This window comes from Odocoileus virginianus, chromosome 21 (genome assembly GCF_023699985.2).
Source record: "Odocoileus virginianus isolate 20LAN1187 ecotype Illinois chromosome 21, Ovbor_1.2, whole genome shotgun sequence".
Lineage (NCBI taxonomy): Eukaryota > Metazoa > Chordata > Mammalia > Artiodactyla > Cervidae > Odocoileus > Odocoileus virginianus.
The window spans coordinates 44,823,023-44,834,261 of record NC_069694.1 but is presented as its reverse complement, the minus strand read 5'-3'; positions in this window follow the sequence as shown (position 1 = coordinate 44,834,261).

Sequence of the window (11,239 nt, the reverse complement as noted above, 5' to 3'; positions counted from 1 at the left end):
TATTACTGTCAATTTCTCCTTTTATGTCTGTTAGTGTTTGTCTTATGTATTGAGGTGCTCCAATGTTGGGTGCATGGATATTTATAATTGTTATGTCTTCCTCTTGGATTGATCCCTTGATCATTATGTAGTGTCCTTCCTTATCTCTTGTAATCTTCTTTATTTTAAGGTCTATTTTGTCTGATATGAGGATTGCTACTCCAGCTTTCTTTTGCTTCCCATTGGCATGGAATAGATTTTTCCATCCTCTCACTTTAGTCTATATGTGTCTTTAGGTCTGAAGTGGGTTTCTTGCAGACAGCATATGTATGCGTCTTGTTTTTGTATTCATTCAGCTAGTCTGTGTCTTTTGGTTGGACCATTTAATCCATTTACAATTAAAGTAATTATTGATATATATGTTCCTATTGCCATTTTCTTAATCATTTGGGGTTGATTTTATAGATCTTTTTTCTTCTCTTGTATTTCTTGACTAATAAGTCCCTTTAACATTTGTTGTAAAGCTGGTTTGGTGGTACTGAATTCTCTTAACTTTTTCTTGTCTGAAAAACTTTTTATTTCTCCATCAATTTTGAATGAGATCCTTGCCAGTTGCAGTAATCTAGGTTGTAGATTTTTCCCTTTCAGTACTTTAAATATATCCTGCCATTCCCTTCTGGCTTGTGGAATTTCTGCTGAAAGATTATCTGTTAAGCATATGGGGTTTCCCGTGTATGTTACTTGTTCCTTCTCCCTTGCTGCTTTTAATATTCTTTCTTTGTATTTAGTCTTTGTTAGTTTGATTAGTATGTATCTTGGTGGGTTTCTCCTTGGGTTTACCCTGTATGGGACTCTTTGTGCCTCTTGGACTTGGTTGACCATTTCCTTTTCCATGTTGGGGAAACTTTCAACTATAATCTCTTCAAAAATTTTCTCATACTTTTTTTTTCTCTTCTTCTTCTGGGACCCCTATAATTCAAATGTTGGTGCATTTGATATTGTCCCAGAGGTCTCTGAGACTGTCCTCAGTTCTTTTCATTCTTTTTACTTTATTTTGCTCTTCAGAAGTTATTTTCACCATTTTATCTTCCAGCTCACTGATTCATTCTTTTCCTTCAGATATTCTTCTATTGATTCCTTCTACAGTATCTTTAATTTCAGTAATTGTATTGTTTGTCTCTGTGTGTTTATTCTTTAATTCTCCTAGGTCTTCATTAATTGATTCTTGCATTTTCTCCATTTTGTTTTCAAGGTTTTTGCTCATCTTTACTATCATTATTCTGAATTCTTTTTCAGGTAGTTTGCCTATTTCCTCTTCACTTATTTGGACTTCTGTGTTTCTAGTTTATTCCTTCATTTGTGTAGTATTTCTATGCCTATTCATTATTTTTTTAACTTATTTTGTTTGAGATCTTCTTTTCCCAGGCTTCAAGGAAAGTTGAATTCTTTCCTTGAAGAAGATTGAATTCTTTTTTCCTTTTGGTTTCTGCCCTCCTAAGGTTGGTCCAGTGGTTTGTGTAAGATTAGTATAGGGTGAGATTTGTGCTGAGTTTTCCTGTTTGTTTGTTTTTCCTCTGATGGGAAAGGCTGAGTGAGGTGGTAATCCTGTCTGATAATGATTGGGTTTGTATTTTTGTTTTGTTTGTTGTTTAGATGAGGCATCCTACACAGGGTGCTACTTGTGGTTGGCTGATGCTGGGTCTTGGATTCAAGTGGTTTCCTTTGTGTGATACTCTCACTTGTGAGTCTCACTGTGTGACACTCCCTATGGTCAGTCACTTCAACGTGGTTAGCAAATATCCATGTAGTGTGAACAAATCTACACGGATATGAGTTAACTATGGATATACTTCTACACCCTGAGAGTCCATCCAACTAGGTGATGTGAAACTAATCAAATTATATTTACCAGTTAGAACCAAAATAATGCTGGATAAACTAACAAGGTGAGTGCTGTATGTGAACACTAACAATTGTGAGAGATGAATGGTGAGATGATATGCTAATAAGGTGATGAGTCTCATATACATTGATTAACTCTCAGTAGGAATGCACAAGGTAATGTATATATAACGTTGAAATTAATTATGAGTGGAGACAACGTGGAGAACTCCACTGTTGCAAACCCAAGTGGAAGTCTCAAAAATGTGTGTGATATACACATGTGACGTATCACCATGGAAACAACTCAACAGATAAAGTACTCACTGCGGTGATATCTCAGTTATGAGTCTACTAGAGTAAACTACTCAACAAAAACTTAAAGCAAGTCCATGGTGATGAAAAAACTACCAAATGTGAGCCACTGGATGGAGAACTTCACGTGTGAGTCTCACTGTGTGTGATACTCTCACGTGTGAGTCTCACTTGTGTGAGTTCTCACTTGTGAGTCTCACTGTGTGTGATACTCTCACTTGTGAGTCTCACTGTGTGTGACACTCTCACTTGTGAGTCTCACTGTGTGTGATACTCTCACGTGTGAGTCTCACTGTGTGTGATACTCTCACGTGTGAGTCTCACTTTGTGTGATACTCTCACGTGTGAGTCTCACTTTGTGTGATACTCACACGTGTGAGTCTCACTTTGTGTGATACTCTCACGTGTGAGTCTCACTGTGTGTGATACTCTCACGTGTGAGTCTCACTGTGTGTGATACTCTCACGTGTGAGTCTCACTTTGTGTGATACTCTCACGTGTGAGTCTCACTGTGTGTGATACTCTCACGTGTGAGTCTCACTGTGTGTGATACTCTCACGTGTGAGTCTCACTTTGTGTGATACTCTCACGTGTGAGTCTCACTGTGTGTGACACTCTCACGTGTGAGTCTCACTGTGTGTGATACTCTCACGTGTGAGTCTCACTGTGTGTGATACTCTCACGTGTGAGTCTCACTGTGTGTGATACTCTCACGTGTGAGTCTCACTGTGTGTGATACTCTCACGTGTGAGTCTCACTGTGTGTGACACTCTCACGTGTGAGTCTCACTGTGTGTGATACTCTCACGTGTGAGTCTCACTGTGTGTGATACTCTCACGTGTGAGTCTCACTGTGTGTGATACTCTCACGTGTGAGTCTCACTTTGTGTGACACTCTCACGTGTGAGTCTCACTGTGTGTGACACTCTCACGTGTGAGTCTCACTTTGTGTGATACTCTCACGTGTGAGTCTCACTGTGTGTGACACTCTCACGTGTGAGTCTCACTGTGTGTGACACTCTCACGTGTGAGTCTCACTGTGTGTGATACTCTCACGTGTGAGTCTCACTGTGTGTGACACTCTCACTTGTGAGTCTCACTGTGTGTGACACTCTCACGTGTGAGTCTCACTTTGTGTGATACTCTCACGTGTGAGTCTCACTGTGTGTGATACTCTCACGTGTGAGTCTCACTTTGTGTGATGCTCCCCAGGGTCAGTTCTCTGGTGACTCCAGGGTCCTGGGGTCAGTGCTCCCACTCCAAAGGCTCAGGGCTTGATCTCTGGTCAGGGACAAAGATTCCACACGTGGTTTGTTATGGCATTAAGTGAGATTAAAACAAATATCCAAAAATGATAAATCAAAGATGAACCCCAGACAAATAACAGTTACAAAATCAGGCAAATAATAATTAAAATAATGGAATATACACATACACATATACACCCATGAGCAAAGTCAGAACAGTCCAACAAAAATAAAGCACAGTAGATTGACCTGGCAAACAAAGGAAATCAAAAATTACATTTACCAGTTAAGAACAAAACTAACTAAAGCACAAACTGGAAAATAAAGCTAAAGCAAGGTGCCAAGTGGTGAATAATGCAATGAAAACAAAACTAACAAATATGCTGAGAGGAAAGGAAAGAGAGAAAGAATAGATATGCAAATTAAATAGAGGTAGATGAAGATTTATATACATTAAAGATTAACTGCAAGGGGGAAAGTACAGTAGGAAATGCAAACAAAGGAATAAATGTATAAAAATATAACAGGTTTTAAAAAATTAAAATTATAAAAAGAAGAAAAATAAAAAAAAGGAAGAAGAAAGAAAAAAGGGAAAAAAAGGAAAACTCCACAGAACTGCAAAAGCCCAAAGTAAAGGCAAAGGTTTATAACAATAAAATCTGTGACTGAGTATACACATATACATATACACCCATAAGCAAAATCAAAACAGTCCAACAAGAATAAAGTACAATGCACTGACCCAGCAAACAAAGGATATCAATAGTTATATCTACCAGAGCAAAACTAACTAAAGCACAAACTGGAAAACAAAACTAAAGCAAGGTGCCAATTGGGGAATAAAGCAATGAAAATAAAACTAACAAATATGTTGAGAGGAAAGGAGAGAAAGAAAAGAAACTATATGCAAAGTTAAATAGAGGTAGATAAAGAAGATTTATATACATTAAAGATTAACTGCAAGGGGAAAAGAGCAGTAGGAACAGCAAAGGAATAATTGTAGAAAAAAATAATAATAGGTTTAAAATTTTTTAATTGAAAATAAAAAAGAGTAAAGAAAAAAAAGGAGAGGGGGAACTCCACAGAATTGTAAAAGCCCAATGTAAAAGCAGAGGTTTATAACAACAATAAAAAATGTGACTGAGGGGGGAGAAAAGCTCAAAAGCTTAACTGGATTTCCTAGTGCCAATAAAATTGACAACTACAACAGAGGTGGAAAAAAAGGAAAAAGACAAAAAAGGTAAAAATTCAAAAGAATCTACAAAACAAGTCAAAAATAAGAATAATAAATGTTTTTCTTGAGTCACTGCTGTCAGAGTCCCTTTCCTCGCTGGGAGTCACAGTCCACCTCGCCTGCCTTAGGATGCCTTCCAACACTGTGCTGATCTCTGGATCTGCTGGGGGGCAGCTCAGATTCTAATTTGGTCCTACTCCTGTGTGTTCTTGCCCCTAGTGTCCACAGCTATCAGAACTAGTGTGTTTTCTTTTGTGGGAGCTCTCAGTGGCCTTTTATATATTCCATGTATGGATTTAATCTGCAGCTTGTACAGCTGGTGGGAAGGTTTTGGGTCTTCTTCCTTAGCCACACTACCCTTAGGTTTCAACTGTGGTTTTATTTCCACCTCTGCATGTGGTTCCACTGGGGTTTGCTCCTGAGGCTGCCCTGGAGGACTTGGGTTCACCCCTGTGAGGGCCAGGCATGGAGGTGGTGCAGCTGCTTGGGTCGCAGGGGTTCTGGCAGCACCAGGTACTCAGGGGGCTGGCGGCTAGGGCGGCAGGAAATATAAAGCTCTAGAAGGGTATGGCAACCAGTATTGGCCAATATGCTCCAGTATTCTTTCCTGGAGAACCCCAGTCCCTGACAGAGAACCCTGGCAGGCCACAGTCCACAGGGTCGCAAAGAGTCAGACACCACTGAAGTGACCCTGTGAGCATAGATGCAAGCCTTTTCTTTGCTTGTGGCAGCTCTGCCCCAGTGGGAGTTGAGCGTGAAGGGGGCACAGCTGCTTGGCTTGCGGGGACCCTGGTGGCGCCAAGTGTGCAGGGACACGGACTGCCTCCGCCGCAGGAGTCCTGTCCCTATCAGAGTCTTCTTTCGAGCCTCTTGTAGCTGGCCATCAGAAGGCCTCTTGGGCCAGTCTTTCTCTGTAGCTCCACCCGTTCATGCACTTAGAGGGCTCCCTTGCCTGGGGTCCTTCTCTGCTGTTTGGCGCATCAGTCACTTAAAGGAGCACCCTGGGTGGGGTCCTACTCTGTAGTTCAGTGCCTCAGGCGTTTGATGGGTGAACCTCTCTATTGTTCAGCTGCTGATGCTGGCATGTGGGGAGAGGGAGGCTATGGTGATGGCTCCACCCGCTACATGTAACTCAGCAGTATCACCTTGCTTCCATGGCTGCCTGGCTTTCTTCCACCGGCATTTCCCCATCACAGTCTCCTTCCTCACATCCTCTCAATCCTCTCTGCAGTCAACAGCAGCCCTCATCCCCGGATTGCTCTACACTCCCCAAACTCTAGCTCCTAGTCTCTGCACCTTCCAGGGGACCAGCGTTCCTGTCCGGGGTATGTATGGCTGCAGCAAGGACTGACTGATTCTCCTTCCATTTAGGCTGCCACAGGCCAGCTGTTTCACTCTCAGCCTTAAATGTTTCTCCTCTGACTCAGACAATTGCCGCAATGTGGGGATCGGACCCCTGCTTCAGTTCCCCCACCCGCCAAGGGCAGGTCCAGTCCTACTAACACCCCTGTTTTTCCCCCTAGTTCCTTCATCCTACCGAGTGTTGCATGGTTCTATATATTCTTTTCCACTGGTCAGGTACTCCTGTCCACTCCCAGCTGGTGTTCTGCATGCACCTCTGTGTCTGAAGGTGTATTCCTGATGTATCTGTGGACAGAGACGTACTCCACGTCCACCTACTCCTCCGCCATCTGGTTTTCCCGTCTCTTGCTCTTTTAGTAGAAATTAGTTCCTCTGCCATCTTATTGTACTTAACTTTCTCTGTCTCTACAAATTTAGGTGAAACAATTTCCTATTGTGGTCACAAAGAGGGGTTCCTATGTGAGAGCATCCTTATGCAGGCTGCATATGCCAATGCCTTTGGTGGGAAAGCTGGGCCTGATGAGTTTGCCAGTCACTTCTTTCCTTAGGATGTGCTAGCAGCGGGTATGGCTGATTATGGTGGAGCTAGAGCTTCCCTGGAGTGTGAGACGGGATATCCTCTCTGCTCAGTCGTTGTCACTGCCCTGTCAGGAGCAGGATCTGCTCTCAGATTGCTGAATCAGAAGCTCCGAGGGTTGGGCTCAAGGTGGCTCTGTTCCCTTTAAGTTTTTCCTTCCTGCTCTGGGACCTTTGCCCTCACGGAGGGGAGTGCTGAAGCAAGTGGGGTTTGCGTGCTTACAGAAGTCCAATGCTCTGTCTGTGTAGGCAACCGTGGCTGCAGTCAGACAGAGTTCATGGTCACATCTTGCCCTTGTCATGGCCACCCCAGATCTAGTGCTAGGATGCAGGGTGGAGAGAGCGGGGGCTCTGTGTCCCCTCATCTTGGGTTAGGACTCACGGCAAGGCTGTTGTGGGAATTCCTGCAGCTGTACTGCTGTCAGAACTCTAGGTTGCTTCTGGGGTGCAACCTGAGTAAGCACCCACAGTGGCCACCACCACTCCACCTGAGCTACACCCCAGAGCTTCAGGTTGCCATTGCATTCCTAGGTCAGGTCTTTTTCCAGGTCCCGGATGCCTAGATCCAGCGCCAAGCTGTGGGGCAGAGTGAGCAGTGCCAGGGTGTTCACTCGGTTCCAACTGGGGAATGCAGCAAGGAGGTAGCAGGTAGGACAGACCTCTCTCCACCTTCCTGGGGACACAGCACACCTGGGCACTCCTCACAAGTGGGGGTCTAGTCTTCTCCTGCCTTTTTATCTGTCCCAGCAGTTCTCCAGGCAGCCAAAGGGGTTTGTCTCCTACTCAGAGGACTCAAGGACTGTGACACCCAGTCTGTGACTGGATCCACTCACTCCCCAGGGCAAGTGTCCATCCATGCAATCTCCCTTTTCCTCTTGTTCCCTCCCCGGCCTGCAGGTCTCAACCTGATGCTTTTCTTCCTGTCCTACTTTATTATGTGTGTATCTTTCTTAGAGTCTTGGTTGTACAGGAGTCCTGTACAGTTAGTTTCCTCTGAGAAGTGTTTCACATGCAGGTGTATTTTTGATGTGTTCATGGAGGGAGGTGAGCTCCATGTCCTCTGACTCTGCCATCTTCATCTCTCCTTCTCCAGCACATCATTGGTCTTAGGCCAGACTTTTACAAGACAGAATACTCACTCTTGGTCTCCTGATGAATTAATCTGTGTCCTTTCATCAGTAGGAAACCTACACTTGAGTAAAGAAACGGCAAGGAAAAATATGAGACTGCAAAACCTAAAGGAGACTTGACTGCCATATAACTGGCCTGTGAAAAATAGTAAGCCTAGAAACTAATCACTTACCTTCCTTCTGCCATGGGAACTTCTCAGGAAAGATGGCTGCATATTCTTCCATTCACTGTGCTATCTCCATCATCCTTGCCCTCTCCACGAAAGCAATTGTGAACAGTTCAAATGCTTCACTTAACTCCTTGAGAATCACTAACCATTTCTGATCACACCCCTTCGTCATCAATAAGCAGGGATTTCCTAAATCTAGATCATCGTTTATAAAATATGACCTTGAGCAGGTTCAAAGCAATATGTCAGCACTAATGAAGTATGGAAAAGTGTGGGACAAGGGAAAGAGAGCCCAAAGAAAGAAAGAAATTAAGAATGGCACCTAGGATGGGGTGAGTTCTCTAAGAGTTCAGTTTCTCACTGTGATAATAGGGTTCTCCTGATGCTTTGAAAGGCACCACAGTGCCTGTGCTTGCATTCTGCTTTCCCTCCCTCACAGGTCTTGGTGTATCCCTGAGAATAATCTGGGAAACTGCACAAAAAGAAAACCAAAACAAACTTCTTCTGTCATATGTCCATAAAAGGAAAAAATTTCTATATTTCCAAGAGGCAAAAGTTAATTTTTAATTCAAGTGTATGTCCCCTTTAGGGGAAGAGCTATCCAGTAAATTAGATAAATTTCAAAATTTGCTAGCAGAAATAAAATCCAGAAACTTGGAGGAAACTGAGCACAATAACAAATGGTAAGTTTTCTGTCATACACAACACTGGGCTTGAGAGGAGGAGAAGGAGGTGTACAGCTTAATTAGGAAGTGTTCGCCCAGAATACCAATGGCCTCCCAAATGTTCTGCTTAGCTTTCCATGGGCCATTGTCTTTCTCCATAAAGTTAAATTAGCATCTGCAGCAACTCTCCTAGAATTAAAGACTATAGCTCTATGTCTCGTTTTGAACACTCACTGGTCTTGAACTAAATTTAAATCATGAATGGAATATTATTTAAAGGTTGATAATCTTCACGTAACATTACTTCAGCAATGAAACTAAAACCCCTTGAATAGAATTCTGTTGGCTAGCCAAGAGGACCCTGGTTAGGTTCCAGTTTAATAAAATTATCTAGCATTTGCAACTGTAAATGCTTTAAGGCTTTTTTAAAGGTGGTTTTATGACCTATACATAAAGTGATAAAGTATAAAGCATAAAGACATAAAGCATAAAGTGATGGACAATAAAACCTTTAGCTGATCTGCAGAGGAAGAGGGGGAAATAGGCCCATGGGAAGTGTCATGTACTTCCTCCAACTGGGAAGATCCTCTTTTCTCTTTTCCTCTCTAACATCAACAAGGAGCAATTCTTCAGTTCCAAAAGGATTTTTAAATTTCCATCACAGAAAACATATTCCACTGAGAAAATTCAGTAGTCAAGGAGATTGCAGAACTGGAGCACACTTATTGGGGAGCAATCCCAAGTGGCATCCACAGTTGCCAAATTAACTTCTTTGTTACACCTATGACATCTAGCAGTACTTCCAGGTGGAAGGGTATAGTTAGGAGAAATAATCTTGTTATTAGACAATCACAAATCTGTAAAGCCCTAGAGATCATGTAGATCATCTTTTCCATTTCAGTCTACAGGCATTGTCCCCATTGGAGAGTCAACAGGTACTTGTAGTGCTTGGTCCTCAAAGAAGGCTAGACATCCTGCAGACACTTGTGCTAAGACTGGGCACCTGGAATGTGATGCTTTGGGTGTTATTATGGTTTTGTAGGGTGGAAGAGAACAAAAGGAGATCTGGAAGAAAATCCCATCCTGTCAACCTAGGGAAAACCGAACTACCTAGAGGAATCAAAGAGACCTCATGGGGAAAAGGTTCTGCTTCATTTTTATTTTTCTCTCCTATTTAAAGATTTGGCCAACTCCCTAATATCTAGGAAGCAAGAAGCAAGTGTCTCAGCTCAGGGCAGACCTGAAACTAAGAACAACAGGCCAACAGTCGATGTCCACCTGAAAAGCAGAGCCAACCTTCCATATGATCCTGATATGTGAGCTATCATGGATATCCTGATGTCCACACAGAAATCCAAGAAAGTTCCAGAAGCCCTATTGGAAATTAGCTGGATCAGCTTTGTATCTATTATCTGATGGGACCTGATATCCTGAAAGTATATTGTATCATGTACTGAAGCACTACTACCTTCCTCACTGAATGCTCAGAAATAGGTGAAAAGCAGCTACTATGATCTCAGAAACTGAGGAAAGCTTCAGGGCTGTTCTCATAGTTCTGACCTGAGAGAAACAGACCCAGCCCACTCATTCTGTTAGAAACAAGACAGGAAATGATCTTTTTGTAAGTACACTGAGAATTGTTAGGGAAAGACGAGGCCAAGAAGGAAGGTCACAGTCACTCTACAAACAGTTGTAGCATCAACACATCAGCAAATAATTTGAGGAAACCAATGAGATTTATGATTAATAATCCTAAAAATCTGTAATAGGTATAGATAGACATAGCTATAATATATACACATACATACAAGGCCTAATGCCGGTAGAATTGAGACAAACATATGACTATTATCAACAATTAGTTAAAAAATAGCATGACAAGTCCACTACTACTACTACTTCAGTGTCATGTGCAGGGTAAAAGAAAGAAATACTCATGTGTCGATTACTGTGTTCCCATCAGTGGTATCATCTTTGATCTTCACTCCAAAAATAGCAAGGAGTGACCATCATAATCACAAAACAATACCATAGGACATTATGAAATTTAAAATAGTTTCCTGTGTGCTGTTTCATCTCATGATCGCCTTGTGAGAAAAGCAGGCTATTACAGCAGATATGGCAGTATTAAGAAGACGAAGCACGGAAAAGAAAGGAAGGGCAGAAAGGGAGAAAGGGATGAAAGAGAGAAAGGAGGAAGGGGGGAAAGTTGCCTCTGAAATTCAAGGTAGCAATTGCTCTACAAATTCTAAGTAGTAATATCATCATCATCAATCATAGCTATAAAATTTCTCATAAACTCATATACTAAGTTGGGAAACTTTAGAAAAAAACAACAGTAAGACCAGAGTAAAGCACAAAGTCAAGGAAGTTGGTTGAGGAAGAAAAAAAGCAGCAAGCACTAACTTTCCCCATAAGCCTCATACTCTTTCTCCAGGAGGCACTCAGCCGCCAAGCAATAAGCTTCCATGAAGCGCGGGGTGTGTAAAGAGACCCAGAGACCAGCCCTGCGAAGGGAAATCCCTCCCATTTTGTCCTCAGTTCAACTCCCAAGATTCCCAGGCTCACCGTGTGAGTCACACTGCAATCGCTTAGGACAGGCATCTGCACGGATGCCTGCTGCTTCAGCAGGGAATTGCAAGCTCCCGCCTGCCTGTAGTAAGGGGGAAAATCAGTGCAAT